Source organism: Rhinopithecus bieti, unplaced genomic scaffold, assembly GCF_001698545.2.
Source record: "Rhinopithecus bieti isolate Rb0 unplaced genomic scaffold, ASM169854v2 scaffold_33446, whole genome shotgun sequence".
Classification (NCBI taxonomy): Eukaryota; Metazoa; Chordata; class Mammalia; order Primates; family Cercopithecidae; genus Rhinopithecus; species Rhinopithecus bieti.
Window position 1 is genome coordinate 826,314 of NW_016814242.1, and position 21,051 is coordinate 847,364.

Below are 21,051 nucleotides of genomic sequence, written 5' to 3' on the forward strand. Positions count from 1 at the left end.
TAATTTATATTATGCCAATCATATTTTTCTATGCCTATATTGACCTATAGAGCAACAATAAAAGAATATGGAAGATGTTAAAATGATTGAGTGGTAGAAAATGGAAATTTAAAAATTTTTTATTTGCTTTTTTATTTTCTAAATTTTCTTCAATGAATATTTATATTTCTGAGAATTTTCAACAAAGACAATGTCATAAAAAGGACGTAAAAGAAAGCTGACTGTATTCGTTTCCTCTGACTTCCATAACAAATTGCCACAAACCTGGTGGCCTAAAACAACAGAAATTCAGTCTCTCACAGGGCTGGGGCCCAAACCTCTGAAATCAAGGTATCAGCTGGGCCCCGCTCTCTCTAAAGGCTCTTGAGCGTAATCCTTGCCCCTCCCAGCTTCTGCTGGCTCTGGGCACTCCTTGAACTGTGGCTGCTTTGACTTCAGTCTCTGCCTCCATCTTTGTAGGACTTTTCCTCTTCTGCCCTTCTCCCCGTGTTTCTCCCTCTGGACGTGTGTAATTGGACTTAGGGTAGACCCAGATAATCCAGGACGATCTCATTTAGCAATCCTTAACTGAATTACATCTGCAAACACCCTTTTTCCAAGTAAGATCACATTAAGAGGTTAGAATGTAGACACATTTTTTCTTGCGGAGGAGGAAGGGTACCACTCAATCACTACACAAACCAATCTTTAGTTGTTGTTGTTGTTTTTTTCTTTTCTTTGAGACAGAGTCTCACTCTGTCATACAGGCTGGAGTGCATTGGTGCGATCTCTGCTCACTGCAACCTTCGCCTCCAGGTTTCAAGTGATTCTTCTGCCTCAGCCTCCCCAGTAGCTGGGACTATAGGCGTGTGCCACCATGCCAGCTAATTTTTGTATTTTTAATAGAGATAGGGTTTCACCATGTTGGTCAGGCTAGTCTCGAACTCCTGGCCTCAAGTGATCTGCCCACCTCAGCCTCCCAGTGTTGGGATTACAGGCATGAGCCACTGCGTTCGGCCTCTAGTTTTTAAAAGTAAGAAATAGTGATGAAAAAAATTCATTGCCTGTGTGATGAATTTAGCAGTCTGTTTACTTTTGACATTATTTGAAAGCCAGAAAACAATCCATGAGGGAAAGCAGGCACACAGACAAGATAGAAGAGCAGTGCTGTTATGGCACTGACCCTCTCTGATTCATACTTTTTTAAAGATCCAGTTTTATTGTCAAAACTCATAATAAACCTTATCCACCAAAACTGTTCTGATGACCTGAAAATTTTTTGATGAAAATACAAGGGACAGAAAAGTAAATTGGTTTATTTTTAAATCATCAAACCATCATAATATCAATAAAAAATGAAAACATGGATATATTATTGTTTTGGTATCACTATCCCAAGCTCAATGTTAAAGTACATTTAGACTAAAACCCTTCACTTTTCATGATTCTGAAAATTATTATGTGAGGAAAGGGGCAGTATATAATTTGAAGTTGCCTAATAAATTTGTATTGGGCAAGTACAAAGCACTGATGCTTGGGCCCGGGTCGAGGGGCCTTGGTAGGCACTTCAGCTGGACTCAGAAAGTGTTCTTGGTCACTCTTTAGTGGAAGGGGGTTTGGCCAAGATGAATTCTGACTGCAGAGTCTTTCCTGAGAGGGCTGGTAAAATAATTCCTGGGTAGTACTCTAGACTTGCTGAATCTCTGGGGTGTGGCTTGCTTTCTTATCAAGCTTAAGGTTGTGTTTAGGAACCATAAAATTTGCAAACCACTGTTCTTCAGGACCACTACCGCCCGTTATCCTCTTAATTCATCGAAGTCTTAGAAGAAAAATGTTTTTAAAATCCCACGATTGAGTTAACTGATAGCAGCTTAATATATTGTGTCTAAAGTGTTTGCACTTTAAAAGTCTTGATTACAGAGGTCCATTTCTTCACCCAAAGGAATAAGCCTTAAATGCTGTTCTTTTAGGAATCCTGGTTGGCACGTGTGGATAAGGAGGTGTTTACAGCCTGTGGGTAAATGTGATTTTGCTAAGTGCAAGGTTGAGTTTGCCTCCATGACTGTGGGGAAACCTGGGCAGGCCCACTGTGGGACCCCTGAACTTTGGGAGCTGCACTAATTCACTTATGCTCTTGGTTATGTGAGTCATTCTACACTTTTCGATTTACTAGTTTGGAAGTCAGTCTCAGTGGAGAAAAACATCAGTGGTGTTCAAGCCACTATTCACTCCCAGCTTTGAACCATACCAGCCTTTGTGGTCTGGACTAGCTCATCTGTGTGATTCTAGATCGGCAGTTCCTAAGGTGCATATGCTAAAACACCAGTCCATTTGTTTTCTAATAGCCATTTATTGAACTGCTGCTATGTACCCAGCTCTATTTTAGGCATTGGGGTTATAGCAGGGAGTCAAAGAAGATATATGCTTTCATGAGGCTAATGATCTGGTTGTGAAAGGTATAAGCAGATTAAAAAATAAATAAAAGGGTAAGAGGGATTTGTGGCCAAGTATCTTTGTTAACAGCAGAGTTTCTCTTATGTTTTAATATATTATTGTGCTTTATAAATTACCATGGGATAGTGGAGGCAGGGGTGAAGATATATGATGTAGCATTAAAAAAACAGATTTGACCTTGGGGCCTCTTTACTAAGAGAGTCCTAGAAAAATACTTTGACAAGTAGATTCTAAAATCTTTATAGTGAGAGTGTTTCTCATTGTTGTCATTGTTGTTCCTGGATTCAGTGGGAGGGTAGAAGCCTATTTTTCATAAAATTCAGAGATATTATTTCTTCTCTCCTTGACTTTCTAGTACTATTGTATATTTATTAACAAATCACTTCACCAATTCTTAAAACATGCTGACTTTACTCCATAAGGAGTAACGTTACTCCAAATGAAGTAAGGGAGGCTGGTATCCTCACCCTGATATAGTAAGAATGGAGAGAGAGGAAGAAAAAAATATTGTAATAATGATAACCATAATAGAGAGTGTGAACTGGAATTCTAAGATGGCCTTCATGACCTTCACCTTACTCCTGTAGATCATGTTATCTTACTTGGCAAAAAGGATTTTGCAGACATAATTAACATTACTAATCAATCAGTTCACCTGAAGACAGGGAGATTATCTGGTGGGCCTAACCTAATCACACAAACCCTTTTAAAAGCTAAGAGTTTTCTCTGGGTGATACCTGGATTTCAGCCTTGTGATATCCTGCGTAGAAAACTCAGCCATGTCAGCTGGGACTTTTGACCTTTAGAACTGTAAATCTTGTGTTAAGCTGCTAAGTTACTGGCAATTTGTTACATAACAATAGAAAACTAAAACACAAAGCTAAAACACAACCATGCTTTTCTTTTTTTTTTTTTTTTGAGACAGAGTCTCACTTTGTCACCCAGGCTGGAGTGCAGTGGCACGATCTCTGTTCACTGCACCTCTGCCTCCTGGGTTTGAGCGATTCTCCCACCTCAGCCTTCCGAGTAGCTGGGATTACAGGTGCCCACCACCGCGCCCAGCTAATTTTTGTATTTTTAGTAGAGACGGAGTTTCACCATGTTGGCCAGGCTAGTCTCGAACTTGTGACTTCAAGTGATCCGCCCGCCTCGACCTTCCAAAGTGCTGGGATTACAGGCATGAGCCACCATGCCCGGCCTAACAACCATGCCTTTCATTTGACAAATGACGGAAGGAAAGGTGGAAATGAACAAATACCACCAGTATATGTGTTCACTGAATATAAGTGTCTTAGATCCCTAGGGCCACTTCCTGAGGTCACTTCCAACTGTGAGATGCAATAGTTTTAACAGCTCCCTCTTTCCTAGAGAATTATCTAGCAGAGCATTTTAATTACTCATACAGTGTGCATTTGATGCAGCCCTTCCCTTCAAGCAGCTCACACAGTCTGATGAGGGCAGCAGCCAAGTGAGCAGAGCTGGTGTGTGTGAAAGCTGTGTAGAGCTGTGTGCAGGAAGGACAGGGTAGCCCGTGCATGCTTTGGGTGGAAAAATGCAGACTTTCTATAAGGAGTTTGGTGATATGTGATACTATGAAACCTTATTATTACCTGCAGGCTCAAGGATGAGTTCATGAACTTCAGGCTAGGGACCACTGATCCTTTTATTGATGAGGAAACAGGTCAGAGAGAACAGCTATGACTTGCCCAAGGTCATACTGAGAAGCAGAACCTGATGATGAACTCAGATCCACCCACCCCGACAGCAGTTCTGCAGCTATTGCATGTCTTTTTTTTTTTTTTTCTAAAAAGAAGCCAGTCTTTTCCCCTCATGTGTAAAACTTTACAAAAGACAGCAGAGAACAAAAACCTTTCGTCCAGAGCAGTTCAGTTTCAAGGAAGAGAAACTCACTGGAACAAGCAGGCATCCTTGGGGAGCTTCTAATGGCTCTGGGGAACCTAATGCTACCAGCCTACTCCTTCCCTCTGCCTGGGCTACGCTGGCCATTTTCTCTGCTCTTCTGCATATCCATCCCTACATTTATTCCCCCACAGCCCTGAGGCCTTCACACCGTATAGCCTCTGAATCTAAAATCCCCAGTGTGGCTCCTCCTGGCTGACTTGGTCTCTCATTGTCATTTCATATTGCTGTCCAGCAAGGAAGAAATTGAGGCACCTGGGATCAGTCATCCACCTTGGCCTGGGGATGGGGAAGTCTTTATGAAGGTGGGATAGCGTCTTTAAGAAGTGTATTAGGAAGATCACCATTACAAGTGCCAAGTGAGGGTGACTGCCCTCTGGATGGGTGCAGCTCATTTAAGAAACCACCTCTTCCCTGGCAAGATAAGCCATATTTTAAAAATCTCATTCTCTTCCCTCCCATTCTCTATGAACCCGATTACCCAAAGACTATTTATGCTACTTCCTTTGCTGCTTAATCTCTAATTCCGCTCTTTCATCATTCAGCTTTCTCATTTATGTTTTTGTCTCTCCTCCTTGGATTAGAATACCCATGGAGGGGCTGGGCACGGTGGCTCAAGCCTGTAATCCCAGCACTTTGGGAGGCCGAGACGGGCGGATCACGAGGTCAGGAGATCGAGACCATCCTGGCTAACATGGTGAAACCCCGTCTCTACTAAAAAATACAAAATCTAGCCGGGTGAGGTGGCGGGCGCCTGTAGTCCCAGCTACTTGGGAGGCTGAGGCAGGAGAATGGCGTAAACCCGGGAGGCGGAGCTTGCAGTGAGCTGAGATCCGGCCACTGCACTCCAGCCCGGGTGACAGAGCGACAGAGCGAGACTCCGTCTCAAAAAAAAAAAAAAAAAGAATACCCATGGAGGGCCTGGAAGGGCATACATTTCATGGTGACGCATGGTCCTGGTGTCTTCTTTTTCTTCATTTGTTCAAAGAGCAGCCCCAGTGTTGACGTGTCCTGGCTTTGAGGGCAAGGGCCAAACAGCCATGGCTGGAATGATGGTGGCCAGATGGGATGGTGCTGGTGGTATTTGCTCCAAGGGCCCAGCTGCTTGGCCAGTGTGAATGCCAGGTGATATCCATGAACAAGACTGCCTGGGCTCCAGGGCCACATTCAGCTTTCCAGCTCTTCCTGTGATTCACCCTCACTGGGGGCTGTTGAATCACTATAACCAGCAAAAGCCACTAATACTTGGCATTGAAATTTAATAGCTCCTATAGCCTAGGGACTCCATTAACTGGAGGGAGAATCAATGACAGGCTCTTTATGACCCTGGGCTTCCTACTTAGAGCTCCCTAGACCACATCGTCTGAGAGCAGGAGCTGCTGCCATCTTGGGAGGGACATTTGAGAGAGAAAAATTTATTTTGGTGTAATACATCCCTTGATATTCATTCCTCTTCTCCACAACCCAAACCAACATCTATGTAGCAAGGTGATTGTAATCTGGCCTTTGGAGAGGGGAGAACAATTGATTACAGATGTTTGGGGAAAGTCTGACCTGGGCAGGCTAACAGCAATGATGTTGTTAGCATCCCCACTCCTGTCTTTGGGGAAGTATGTGTTTAGTAGCATTGCCAGTCTATGTTTGCTTGTTAATTGCATCCCTAAGCAAACCAATTTAAAGTGTAAGAAGTGCTACTTTGTTTTCTATGAGTCTGTTTCACATTTGGCTTAACCTTCTCAATTCCAATCAACTCTTCAAAACATTTCCTGCTAAAAAGTTGGTCTGATGACTGTGGATTAAATGTGTGGGTTTGGCTTCAGAGAGTCTGGGTTCTAAGTCTTGCTTGGCTCATAACTCAGTGTGAGCTTGTGCAGGTCACCCTTAGGAGGATGAAGATTACTAACCCTGGTTATTATCAAAAGAGAAAACTTATCGAAAGTCGTTTTACTTTTCTGAGCCCACATCCTCATTTTCAGGAGGCAGCATAGTTGTGCTGGTACAAACAAGGGTTTTGGAGCAGACAGATGTGGCTTCCAATCCCAGCAAAATCATTGATTTTGGTCTTGAGCTAGTTTGTGAGTCTCATTTTCCTTTTCATGAAGAAGTAGGGAGAGTATTGCCTCATTGCATTACATTAGAGTTCAGTGAGAAGATTAAGATAAAGCCCCCCACTCCCTGGCGTATCCTGTCCCCTTATTCACCTCTATTTTTTCAAAGCATTCATCAGTTTTTAGATTCTATAGAATTTTCTTATTTATTTTGTTTAGTATCTATCTCTCCCACAAGTTCCACAAGGGCAGGAATTTTTGTTCATTTTGATCACTGCTATATCCCCAGTTTCTGAAAACAGTATCTGGCATATAATAAGCATTTCATACATACTGGTAGGATGGAATGTTAAATGAATGTGATTCTTGTCACTATGAAGGGTCAGCTAGTAAATATTTTAGGCTCTAAATATTTAGGCAGACCATAGAGTCTCTTTCACAGCCACTCAACTTGGACGTTGCGGTATGCGTGACAGCTGCCTCATAGATAATACACAAATGGGTGTGGCCGTGTTCAAATAAAACTTTATAACAACAGGCCTCGAGTGAAATTGGGCCTGCAGGCTTCACGAGGTTGCCTGTCCCTGCTGCAGACCCACTTAGTGCTTCTGAATTCTGTTGTATCATTCTAACTCAGGAACAGCCCCTGTTTGGGTCCCTGTACGAGGAGGAAACAGGAAAACTCGCCCTGGGTCTCCTCTCTTGGCCCCTCTTGCCATGTTCTAGGGGGCTGACCCCAGGGCTTTATCCAGTTCTTTGCTCTCTGGCTTCTGGTTGACTTCAGTTCCTGAGAGATTATGGCAAGTTCAGAACCTGGAGTAGAGAAAAGTTGGGGAGTATATTTCTAACTCCGTCCTTCCTGGTGGTGGTTTGGGGAGACTGAGCTCTTCTCCCATGGCCCCAGCATTGTGCAAGTTCCAGTACCACTGCTTTTAGACTCAGGATGCTTTATCATTTTTTGGTGAGTTTTCTTAGCTCTTTTCACACATTTGTAAAAACAGTCCCTTCATTAAACTTGCTTCTCTTACCTACGTTAGTGGGGACCATCTGTTTTCTGGCAGGCCCCTGACTAATACGCTGTTCAAAACAAGAGTAAAGCGTGGGCAGCCCACTGTGATGCCCCTCAGCCCCCATTCGCAGCTGCCCTTGATCCCAGCTCCCCAGTGGCAGCTTTCATGGCTTTTTAGCTGGTTGAGATTTCGTGTTTTCTCTTCCTTTTCTGCCAGGGAGGGCAGATAAAAAAGGAAATGACTTGCTTGAGGTGGGAGGATGACAAAGAAGTGAGATTTTACTTGTTTCTCAAATTCATCCAAAGGGAGAATAGAGTTCCAGAATGTTTTTATTCTAGACCAGCTTTCTCATTCAGCAGGCTGTGTCTTTGGACAAGTTATTTAACTTCTTTGAGTCTCAAATTACTTATCTTTAAAATGCATATAGTAAACCTGGCTATGTATATTTATATATTTAGTATGATTAAAAATATGATTTTGAGCTAGATGTGTTGTTTTTTCCTCTTTACCAATCATATTAGTAAAGAGGAAAAAACAAATCTAATCGTATTAATAAAGAGGAAAAAACAAACAAACCTAGCCCATAGAATATGAAATACTATTAAAAATGTGAAGTATGATATCTGTAGGTACTTTCTTCCCTTCATTTTCTAAATTTTATGATAAGCATTTATTACTTTTATGAGAGAAGAGGAAAAACATAGTATTTGCCAACTCTACAAGGTGACCCAGGAAATAAAACAAAAGGTTATATTGGGATGCACTTTTTGAGAACTGCAAAGTGCCATAAGGATGGGCATGACTCTTACTAACTTACCCTGTGTGGTTAAGTGGGCCTCTGCTTGCTTGTCCAGAGGTGACTCCTTTTGCTAGGCCCTGAGCTCTTGGGTCCCCAAAGCTCAAGAGAACATTACAGGAGGTTGGCAGCAACCCTGATGCCCCACTTCACCTCAGTGGTTTCCACTAAGGCTGACCCTCCTTCTTGGGCTGTCCTGATTTCAGCCCCAATCACTCCACTAATGTCTGGAGGATTTCTAGAAGCACCTGCCACAGGTCCAGGTCCCAAGGTCTCTTTGTCTGACACATGAGCTCAGACCCTGCTGGATAAGAGTAGCAGGCACTACTAGTCTCTCCTTCCTACCACATTCCCTTGCTGGAGCCAGAGAAGGAGCACCATGGACATCACAGACATTTTTGGCTAACTCTTTTCTTGTGTGTTTCTGAATGAAACCTTTCCTCTGTGGCCATATTGATGATGTAGTGCTTGCCTTCATTATCCCTCCCAAAGAAATGACTTTGATATAGGTGGCCCTTGGATCAAGCTTTTTCACTTCTCTCTCTCTCTCTTTCTCAGACACACACACACACACACACACACACACACACACACACACACACACAGTCACACATACAGATAAAGTTGAAGTCCCATTTTCCTTCCTTCTCAATGTTAACCACTGTCATGAAATGAACTTGGGTTTATCTTTTATAGTAATGTTTTCTGGTTTAGAAGTGATCAGTTGTATTCTCTTAATTGATGTTCTTTTAAATATTACCATTAACATTTAAAAATAAATCTTTTTATCAAAGTGTGGCATGCATACAGAAATTGTACAACTCTTAAGCGTATAGTTTGACAAGTAGTATTGGGGGGTGAAGGAAGCAGTAATCCACCCCAGCTTCAGGTAATAAAGGGGTTAATTGTCTGTAGAGAATCTAGAAACAGGAGAAAAGCAGCTTTTATTACCATCATACATTGGATATTCTAATCAATGTCAGTGATAAGATACCCATCCTTGCTGGAGTAGACCACTCTGGTGGCCTCCTACATTTGTATACCACTTCACCTTGATAAATATCACCTAGTGAACAAATCCAGGTAATGACTACTCATATCTAAAATAGAAGAGGGCCAGCAATCTGGAAAACTCACTTGTAATACCACAGATTCATTTTGCCTATATTTTAATCTTATATAAATGGAATCATATACTATAGGTTCTTTTAAGCCTGCGTTCTTTTGTTCAACTTCATGTTTGTAAGATTCATCCATACCTTTATATGTAGAAGTTTATTAATTTCTGCTGTGTAATATTTCATTGTGCATATACAAAACATATTTATCCATTCTTTGGTTGATTAACATTTGGGTTGATTTCGTTTTGGGGCCATTATGAACAGTGCTTCTATGAACATTCTTGTATGTATTTTTTGGTGCGCATATGTAGGCATTTCTATTGGGCAGATTGGGCATTTCTATTGGGCAGCAGAATTGCTGGTTTAGAGTGTGTGTACCCTCAACTTCAGTAGATTCTGTCTGAGCAGGTTTTTCAGCCATGTGGAACTGTGAGTCCATTAAACTTCTTTCATTTATAAATTACCCAGTCTTGGGTAGTATCTTTATAGCAATGTGAGAATGGACTAATGCACTGCCACTTTCTTAAAATGGTTATACTGACTGACAGCCTTACCAGCAATCAAGAGAGGTTCAGGTGACCCACATTTTCACCAAAACTTTGTATAGTCAGCTCCTAAAATTGTAATCATTCTGGGAGAAGTATAGTGGCATCGTATTGTAGTTTTATGTAATATGCATTTCCTTGATCTCTAATGAGTGTAAGCAACTTTTATATGTTTATTGGCCGTTTGAATATCTCCTTTCTAAAATGCCTATTCAAGTCTTTTGCCGTGTTTTAAAATTGAGTTGTCTGCTTAATTGATTTGCAAAAGTTATTTGTATAGTCTGGATAGGCTCATTTTTTCCCGGTTACATATAATGTCTTTGTTTTCTACCAATGATGTGCTTTGAAACACAGCAGTTTCTAATTTTAATGTAGATCAATTTATCAATTTTTTCTTTATGGTTAGTGCTATTTGTATTCTGTTTAAGAAATCTTTGCCTACCATTGTGATTAATTCTCCTATGTTATTGTTTAGAAGATTTATTTTGTTTTTCATATTTAGATTTAATCTACTTGGAATTGGTTTTTGTGTATGGTGTGAGATAGGGGTCATTTTTTTTTTCCATGTGGTGATCCAATTTACCCAGTAATTGGAAAGTAAGGATAATGATCATTCTGATTTTGCTCCTAACCTCAGAGGAAAACCTTTCAAGAATTTACCATTAAATGTAATGTTTGCTGTAGGAGTTTTGGTAGCCATCCTTCATGGAATGAAGAAAGTTTCCTTCTACTACTTGTTGGCTAAAAAGTTATTTTTTTCCTTTTAAATCATGAATTGTTGTTAAATATCATCAGAAGATTTCTCTCATTTGTTACACTGATTATATTGGTTTAAATATTTTTCTTTTAAGTTAGCATTAACATTAACATTGACAGATTTTCAAAATGTTGAAATAGCCTTCCTTTTGGGAATAAACCTAACTTGATCTTGATGTCTTCTATTCTTTTTCTATACTATATTTTATTTGTTTCATGCTTGTGAGTCTTGCTCTCATCTCCTTGGTGACAGGGGTTTGCCTCACACGGATTTGATACCTCTCCTCCCATAGTGCTGGGCTCTTAGGAGATGCCCAATGCATGGAGTCATTAATCCAAGCAGTGTCATTTTTCCTTCCTGTAGTTGGGTGCATTTGACAGCTTGCATGGTATGATTCTCCCAGTGGCTAACAAGCAGCTCAGGAATGCTAATGAAGGACTTCCTTTTGTTGTCTCTTGTGAGTCAGCAAATGAGCTCTGTAACTTGGAGAGCCAGAAGTTAATTAGTGCTCTGGTATAGACAGACCCTGATGGAAATAAGGGAATTTGGGTCTGTCAGAGAAGAGTGCTAGGAAGCTTTGAAGGTGAGGCCCAGATTAGGGACGTGAGGTGAAAACCAAAGGGAATCCAGGGCTATGGTTTATAAATAAATGTCAGTGTTGGAGCTCTGTAAAGAAAACCGGGAGAGCCCAGAACATGTGGCCTAGACAGCAAGAAGAGGAGCAGGCCCAACATCTGGGTGTTGCTGACATCAGAGGCGCTATTGATTACATCTCTCCCTTGTAGCAGAATAAAGAGAGAAGTGCAAGAGATGTGTACAGCATGGATAGCTGAAGCAGATCACCTGGCAGGAGGCGGTGATGGATGAGGGATTTTAGGTGTCTTGCACTCCTTGTTCATTTTTCTTTGAGGCAGGATGGAAAATCTAAAACCCCATCTGCTTACAAGTTTACTACAATAACCCAAAGGATACATAATTTGCAAGGCAATACTGTGGATGATGAGCTCCAAATGAAGTCGAATAGACTATACACATGAGGCAAAGATGAAAGTTCAGTGCCTTCCTGGCAGAGCTGCATAAGTGGTGTCCACTGTGAGCACTGGACTCGGATGTGCTGGGCATGCTCATGATCTTGGGACTGTTACTTTGGCCAGAAAAATGTGTCACTCCCCTGGCTTAGGCAGATACCTAATTCGGTTAGGAGAACTGCCAAAAAACAACCTAATGAAAGCAAGACACTGTGAGTAAAATATGCAAAATGTCACTGAGGCAGAAGTGAGGAAACCAGTAGAACAGGTGCAGCATGAAACTAACCTGCCGGGGACATCGTTAGTTCTGTTTCTCTTTGAAATCTCTCTCTTTTTCTTCCCCTGACTGTGTGGAAGCCCTGTCCTCTTTCCTGCTGGAGACCCAGAAACAGATGCTCCCATCCTCTCCCCACCTGAATTGTACTAGACTGAAAATGAAAACGAGGCTCCCAACTCTACCATGTCCGTCTGCCAGCCATGCCGTGTTCGCCAGGGAATGGCCCAGGATAGAACAAAGATGGATCAAGATTCTAAGTGTAAGCCCGTTCTTTGGAAGTGTAACCATTGGAATGAAATGCTCCTAATGTGTTGTGCTTCTTTGTTATTGTAGCAATGGTAACACCACACAGATGTCACCAGGGGTCTCCACAGCCTGGGAGAGGCCTAAGCCTGTCCTCATGGTTTCTGCAAATTCTCGCAGACTCATGGTTCTAAGCTGCACTGGATTGCTGGATGCAAAGAGCAGCCTCATTGCACACCCGCACACTCCACTTCAAACATGTGACATGTTTTATTAGTTTAGCAATTTGCTGTAGTTAAGAGACATAGTGCTGTCGGATGGGGTGGGATGGGGAGTGAGGAGGCTGCATCCTGTCCATCACAGCCTCTGGCTTGGTCCCTGGTTCTCCCCTCTCCTCTGTGCCTCCTGCTTTTCACTGCCTTTTCTGTTAGAAATCATTCAATCCATCCTCCCTCCCTCCCTCCCTCCCTCCCTCCCTCCTTCCCTCCCTTCCTTCCTTCCTTCTTTCCTTCTTGCTTTCTTCTTTCAACAGAGTTTCACTCTTGTTGCCCGGGCTGGAACGCAATGGCTCGATCTTGGCTCACTGCAACCTCCGCTTCCCGGCTTCAAGTGATCCTCCCACCTCAGCTTCCCGAGTAGCTGGGATTACAGGCACCAGCCACTACGCCCGGCTAATATTTTGTATTTTTAGTAGAGACAGGGTTTCACCATGTTTGGCAGGCTGGTCTCGAACACCTGACCCCAGGTGATCCGCCCACCTCGGCTTCCCAAAGTGCTGGGATTACAGGTATGAGCCACCGCACCGGGCCAGGAATTCTTTATTTCTAATGCAGAGATGTCACTCCCTTTCCTGAGCACTTGGTTCCAGTCATATCCATGCCCTACAAGATGTACATAGCTCAGGGGAGCTTCTGGGGTTGGGGGGGTCCTACCGAGGAATCTCTCTCTAAGAGGTGATGTGGTACCAGTTCCTTTTAAACATTTTGAAGTGGATATCATTATTCCTGCTTCACACTTGAGGAGACTGAGGCCTGACCTCAGTTTGGAAAAGGAAGGGACTTGGTTAAAGTCCCACCTCTAGCAAGGAGAAGATCTGGGTCTCAAACCCAGGCCTTCTGCCTCCACATCCATCGCTCTTTGTACCATCAAAGGGCAGAAACTCAAAGTGAATGACCGGGGGTTTGTAGAATCCTGGTGATTTCCACTTGGCTTCTCAAGACAATGCCTAACCCAGGCTGAAAAGCGTAATTAGCTCAGCCACGAATTCAGGCTCAGCCCATGCTGGCCCATGGCATCCAGCTCAGGTCTGAGGCTGATTTGTACCGCGGAGTGGTCGGTGGGTATTAAAACTCTCTTGGAAGGCCAGGAGAGGACTTAAATGGCTGGGCCTTCACATTTATTTTCCTCTCTTCCCGTGGCTTTTTGTGGGGCTGAGCCTATCATTAATCAGGCTGTGAAGCAAAGGAAATAAAACACTGCCTTGGAAAGAGCTCTTATTTGTTTAGAATTGAAAAAAAAATAACAAGCCAGAAAAGACTGAAACATGTTTCCAATATACTGAATTTGATTATCTGTCTGTGCACAAAGGGACACAGTCATTTGAAATTAAAGTTTAGACAGTTGGCAAGTTTGTTTGACGAATCGATTGTGATGGGAGGAGCCCCCACCAATCGCAATGCCGAACTTCCTTCCTCTCCTCTCTGTACATTCTGAGCATTTTGGTAATTGCTCTGATTGTTCAGTGCCACTGTGTTACAAGCTCCGGAGAGGGACAGAACTGAAGAAGTCCAATGTGTCTTCATCATAAGGGCTTGAACAAGGGAGTCCCCAGTCTCTACCCAAGGTGGTGATCATTGGACCCGCCAGCAACTCCAGCACAATTGCTTTTGACTTTATTGTGAATTTCAATCAGAAATACAAGCCTCATCCATCGAGGAGCAAAGACACGTGCATTGTTCAGACAGCAGAGCAGAATGCAGGCCAGTGGGAAGCGGAGGATGTTATTATTGTTCTCTAGGGCAGCTCAGAGAGGAGAAAGCCTGGCAGTGTGTGCACAGGAAGCAGAAACTGGCAGATATAATCCGGCAATATGAACACTGGGATATGTTGTTCAGTACTTTGAGTTGCAAAATAAAATCCCGGTGGACAGGGCACCCCTCTTCCCCTGAACTCATGCCCTCCCTTTCCTCACACTGTGGCATTCGTACTGAGGACTCTTTTGCCCTGCAGCATCCGGAACAGTTGATTATGCCCCTGTCTTGTTTTGGAGCCTGCAGGGACTCCCCGATGCCAAGGGAACAGTTAACTTGGCATTCAAGTTCACTTTACCACCTGCTCCTCAACTTGGCCCCACCTGCCTTTTCCACCTATTGCCTGTGTGTCCCTTCTTGCACCTGCATTTTAGCCAGATGCAACTGCTGTCTTCTCCATAATCACTTTTCCTCCTTGTTCAGGTCATGCCTTTTCTTTCTTTTATTCTTGAAATGCCCTACATTTCATCTTTGCATGCCCCCATTCTTCTCATAATTTTGGAGCCCTGGTGCAATGACACTGCCTTCTTTGATTTCTCCCCTCTTTGCTCCTCCTCTGGACTTGCACAGTCAGGAGTCTTTCCTCTCACAACATACATCACCTTCTACTTCATATCGCACTGGCTTGGTAAGATTTCTTTTCCACATGCTTTATCTGATATGTTCTTTGAAAGCGGGGCTGAGAGATTCCTTGTTGTATCCACTCTGGGTACAAGCAGGATGCCTTGGGCAGAGTAGGCACCCAAAAATGTTTGATGAATGAATGAATGAGAGACTTATTGAAGTGAGGGTTAGCAGTCTTTGGCTCAGGTTAGTACTCGATGCGTTCATCTGTCCATCCTTTCCTTCCTTCTCTCTATTCCCTGTTTTGCTTTTTCCTCTCCTCTTTACCTTCTCCTTTTCCTCTTTTTATTTCATTTACCCCCAAACCTTGACACTCTACACAGCTCTGCTGGGCATACCCCATCTCTGCAGGTTGCTGGTTTCTGCTGCAGGGGTGTTTGCTATGGTGCTAGACGACTTTTCAAGAACAACAGCAGCAAAGAACCTGCACACTCAAGGTGGTTTTGTCTCAAGGAAGTGGGGTCTCTTTTCCATGTGATGCTTGTCTGCTATGGAGACTACTATTTGAAATGATGCATTCGTGGAGCATTTCTTTCTCTCTGAGACGTGGCAAGTGTTCTTCCCTGACCAGGGTCTCTGTTCATCTCCAAAGGTGGGTTAGGCATGGAGGAGGCAAGCTGGCACAGCACCGAGTAGCAGCCAAGCCTCTCTCCTTATTCAGATCTCGCCGCAAACCCCAGCTCCTGCTCTTGCCAGGATTACTGGGTCGTGGCTGTTTGGCTTAAAGCAGCAGATCAGTGAGGCACTAGGAAAAGAGCACCAGGTGGGCTTGTCTGTGGCTCTGCCACACAGTCGGACGTGGGGGAAAACTGCCAACATCAAGGGAGCTCAGTTTCCTCTTCTGCACATGGGGTGGGAAGAGTTAGATGGTCTCTGGGGTCTTTTTGAGGCCAAATCTCCAGAATTCCCAATTTGAGATTCCAGATGCATCTGAAGACTGCAGTGGCTCAGCCTGCATGGGGCCAGGAGGTGGCAGCACCTGCTCTGTTTCGAGCCCAATGCAGCCGCAGGGGCTGGGCTGTCACTTCTGTAGGGCTGGGGTGTACATCATGCTCCACTCCCATTGGACTCTTTTATTACATTTCACTGCAAGTTGTTTGTAGTCAGCTGGGTCATGAGATGGTCGCAGCAAGATTGCCAAGCCCTGGGTACAGGGGATATTACTGCCCCCTCTCTGACTTCACCTGGCATGACACATGCAGGCCAGGACACAATCATCCGCAACAAGGCCCCAGTGGCAGGCTCATATCCGGGAGCTCCTTGACGCAGGCTTGGGTCTCCCCGAGGGTAAATGAGAGCTGCATCCATGAGTAAGCACATGTGGTCACCCACTCTGAATGAGCACGCCTGTCTCCCAGGGCCCATGTGCTTCCTCCAATAGCTGCATTTGCTCAGGGCAAAAATGGAAATTCCTAATGCCAGGCATGACTGATCCTAGCCAGAGAAAATGATCAAGGGTTGTTCATCAAACTTTTGGGGAGCTTTTACTAAATGGGCATGGACACAGACACTTAAAATGTAATAGAATGTCTGAATTGCATGGAACTGTACACATGATCTAGTTCAGTGGTTCTCAATCCCAGCGGGCATCACCACTGAAGCTTGTTAGAAATGTATATTCCTAGACCCAACTCTAACTCCATCGAATAAGAATGGTACTGGAACCTAGGAATTGTTATTTTATTTTATTTTATTTTTTGAGACAGAGTCTCACTCTGTTGCCCAGGCTGGAGTTCAGTGGCGTGATCTCGGCTCACTGCAAGCTCTGCCTCCCAGGTTCATGCCATTCTCCTGCCTCAGCCTCCTAAGTAGCTGGGACTCCAGGCATCCGCCACCACGCCCGGCTAATTTTTTGTATTTTTAGTAGAGACGGGGTTTCACTGTGTTAGCCAGGATGGCCTTGATCTCCTGACCTCATGATCCACCCGCCTCGGCCTCCCAAAGTGCTGGGATTATGGGTGTGAGCCACTGCGCCCGGCAGGAATCGGTGTTTTTAACAAACTTCTCCGGTATGTCTAATGTAGCTTGTCTGCAGAAAGGCATTTAGGAACCACCATCTAGTCTATCCCTGGCATTCAGGGAGCTTGTTAGCAAACTCTTGCTCCCCTTTGCTTCCTCCTCTCCCTCATGGAATCAGAATCCCTGGTCGGGGGATAGCACCATGATTCAACAAGCCCTCCAGGAGTAGGGTGACCAACTTGGCTCAGTTTGCCTGGCACCGTCATGGTTTTACCACTGAAATGCCAATATCACAGGACCTCCCTCAGTCCTGGGACTACTGGAATGGTTGGCTACCTCTTAAGGTGATTTTTATGCACTCTGAAGTTTGAAAAGCACTGGAAACAATTTACTGCACAGTTGAGGAAACTGGAGCCAGGAAAAGAAGCAGCTTGCCCATGGACAAGCAGTGAATTAGCAGTACAGACAGGGCAAGGCTTCCAGTCCAGCATCCTTGCTACTCCTGGAAATATTTTGCTCTAAGTAGCTGCCTCACTCTTTCCTACTCTCCACTAGGAGCTAACCCTGGAGGAGCTCATTATGGAGTGGCCATATTCGAGGTGAATAATCTGTATTCTGTGGCCTTATTTGAGTGAGGCGTGCGCAATGACAGGTGCAGGTACCATTACACTTTAATGAATTCTACTGGGGCTTCTCTTGGCCCACGTGGGGAAGGTAATTTACAATTTAATGTATTTCCATTTGGCCATAATCCCCGGGATAACAGCATTACTGAAATGGAAAATCTTTGACAAGGGATTACAACCCAGGGGCTGTGGTACAACCAAGTCAGGATCCTTAGCTGCTATGCTACCTCCAGGGGCTTCCCAGGGGCCCTGGGATAAACCCTAGCATGTCTCCCTTTGTCCTGTCACCAGTGACCACCAAGACTTGCCAAGCTATTCTGATTATCAGCTCCAGGTTTGACTTATTTATTCTGTGGTGCCCATTGCATTACCAATTAGCTACGAATGGGGTAACAGGCCAGGGGCTCTTGTAATACAGGGGTTCCCAAACTGGAGCATGCATCGGAATTACCTGGAGGGCTTGTTAAAGCACGAGTGCTGGCCCCACCCCCAGAGCAACCGTAGAGTAGCCCCTTATGAGCACTTGAGTGACTTTGTCACGTGCTGCTCATAACTGATGCCACAAGGCTGGCCTGACTGTCTAAGTCAGGGTACTAGGTGGTTTCTAAAGACTCTCCTAGCAACACAACTTTTACTTATAAATAAGGTAGGTCTATCTTTACATGGGACATAATTTCATCATTACTCTTCTCCCTTCCCCTAAGTGTTCCTGTGTGTAGGCTAACACCTAAAATCCCACAAATAGAGAACAGTTCTTTTGATGTAAATGTTTACCTTCAGCAACACGTAAATATCTAAGGGTAGAGGCGGAAAGAACACTAACATTTATTCAGAATCTTTTTTCGATCCATTTATCACAGGGCAGAAACATGAATGCTTTTCAGTCATTTGTACTTAAAGCCTCTTGATCCTGAGATCTCTGGTTCCAGGGTCTCCTGGTTTTCTTCCCACCTCCCTGGCCATCCTTCCTAACCCCCTTCCCTAGCTCCTCCTCTTCCTGACTTCTTTATTTATTTATTTATTTTTTGAGATGTAGTTTCTCTGTGCTCTGTCGCCCAGGCTGGTGTGCAGTGGCGCGATCTCGGCTCACTGCAAGCTCCGCCTCCCGGGTTCACGCCATTCTCCTGCCTCAGCCTCCCGAGTAGCTGGGACTCCAGGCACCCGCCACCACGCCCGGCTAATTTTTTTGTATCTTTAGCAGAGACAGGGTTTCACCATGTTAGTCAGGATGGTCTCCATCTCCTGACCTCGTGATCTGCCCGCCTTGGCCTCCCTTCCTGACTTCTTAATATTGGTATGCCCAGGTTTCGGTTCTGGGTTCACTTCTCTTCTCTATCCCCTTAGCTTAAAACCCCTTCAGTGTTCTGATGGAATTAGACCTCCAGCCTGGACCTCTCCTCTAAGCTCCATCTGCCTGACAGCTTCATGTGGATGTCTGCAGGCTCTTCAAATGAAACACGCCTAAAGTCACATCACATGATGTATAAAACCTGCCTGCCTATTCCATCTCCACTAGTTTTCATCTCCTTAGCCTAGGCCATCATCATCATCTATCTTCTGGACAATACAATGGTGTCCTACTACTTTATTCCACATAGTGGCCAGAAAGATGTTCTTAAAATGAAAAGCAGATGGTCTCTCCCGTCCTGAGAACCTTCCAGAGGTTCACATCTAAACTCCTTGCCATGGCCCGCAAGCCTGGTGAGATCTATTTCTAATCTATTCCTCCAGCATTATTAAGCCATGTCCCCAGCAGCTCATACACTCCAGCCACGTGCTTTCTTTTGATTTCTGGAACACAAGCTTATGCCACCTCTGTATGTGTTGTTCCCTCTGCTTGGAAGGTGTGTTCTTTTGCTGTCTTGCCATGGCTGGCTCCTTCTCATCATTCAGTTTCAGCCTAAACATCACTGTCTCAAAACATACTTCTCTGACCAGCCTATGATAAGTAGATATCCCATGCCTTATCACTCTTTTCTGTTTATATTTGTCTTTGTAATCTGGAATTATTTTATGCTTCCAGTCTGATTCCTTGTCTCTCGTCCTGCTCCTCCACTGGGCTGTGGGCTCTGCAAGGCAGGATGTTGTTGGTGAAGCTGCTAACTGCATTGCCTGGTGCACACAGCAGGCCCTTAGAGAATGAGTGAGTGGGTCTGATCCCATCTGGAGGAATAATCACCCTGCTCAGGGGGACCAACCAGGGCTAGGAGGGAGAGGAGCAGAGGAAGAGACAGAAGGGTTCAGACATGAGAAGCCAGGAGTGAGCTCTCAAGTCACAAAGATCATTATGGTTTGTTATAATAAGTACAAGAATAGCTGTATGCACAATTTCCCATAGATGCACAGAAGAGGCATCCTAACCCAGCCTGTGTGGTCAGAGGAAGTTTCTGGAAGGAAGTGACACCCAAACAGAAACGGACACTTGGAACGGAAATTAGTTAACTGAAAAATAGGAGATGGGGTGCAGTAGTTTATTTATTTGCTCTACAAACACTGACTGTGATTTACTCTGTGATGGGCACTATGTTGGTCACATGTCTCCTTATTTCAAAGCTACCCTGGAAATTGCCAGTTGGTGGTAAAGACTAAGCTTGGGGGTGAGCCACAGAAGCAGCATGGTATAATGATGTAAAGCATGAATTCTGAGCAGACAGAATTGAAATTAGTTTTAAATCCGCACTTTTACCACTCATTATGTGACCATGAACAAGTTGCTCCAACTCCCTTCCCCTGCATTTTCTCATCTTGGGGGAGCAATGGTGCTTAGTAGTCTTGTGAGGATACAAGGAAAAATTTTATTAATGCATTTAGCATGAAGCTTGGCACATAGCAAACACTCAGTAAATAACATTGCCACTATCATTATCATGGTAGTAGATTGTATGATTAGCCTCAACTATTGTCTTCTTCCTTCTGAGTTAAAGGGTTATACATCTTCTCCCATTGCTGTATGACTCACAGCATCTCTCTGTTGAAGGAGGGTACATTCCCAGTCCGAAGATAATATCCTTGGTTGTGTATGACATGTGTTGGTCAATAGACTGTGAGAGAATGGGACGTATGCCATGTCTGAGTAGAAGTTTTAAGAAGCATCCCATGTTTCCACTGTGAGAGTGTCGTGCCATAGATTGGGACTCCACCCTCAATGTGGGTCCTAAAATAAGAAGGCACAGGGAGCAGGGCTCTCCTATAGCCACTTACATGTGAAATGAGAATAAAATTAAGTGTTGGTTGTTGTAAGCCACTGAGACTTTGCAGTTGTTTGTTATTGCAGCAGTATGTAAGCCACTGAAATTTTGCAGTTGTTCGTTATTGCAGCAATAATATTATCATCTTCTTATAGGAGTGGAGAGTGAGGAAAGACACTTTGGAGAAAAGGATTCTTAAGTTGAGCACTGAAGATGATAGAAATTCTATTTAGACATAGTGGATGTAGATGGGGAGTATTCCAGGTGGAGGAAAAAGACCTGCAAAAGTTCTTGGATTCAGGAGATAGTATTGCTTACTAGAGGAATGGAAAAGAAGTTCAGAATAGCCGAAGAGCATGAAAGGAAGAGTGGTGACAAGTTCAGCTGGACAGATAGCTAAGGGCTAGGTCATGAAGGGCCTTAGAAGCCATGATAAGAAATTTGCA

General features: G+C 44.0%; 1 long non-coding RNA gene across 1 annotated transcript in view; it reads left to right on the forward strand.

The window, feature by feature from the left end:
- Nucleotides 1–12,166, forward strand: part of LOC108514029 (uncharacterized) — a 116,636-nt gene extending 104,470 nt beyond the window's left edge. Inside the window, exon 4 of the long non-coding RNA XR_001881085.1 lies at nucleotides 12,016–12,166. This is a non-coding gene — a long non-coding RNA (uncharacterized LOC108514029). The remainder of the gene's footprint in view (nucleotides 1–12,015) is intronic.
- Nucleotides 12,167–21,051: the final 8,885 nt, after the last annotated feature.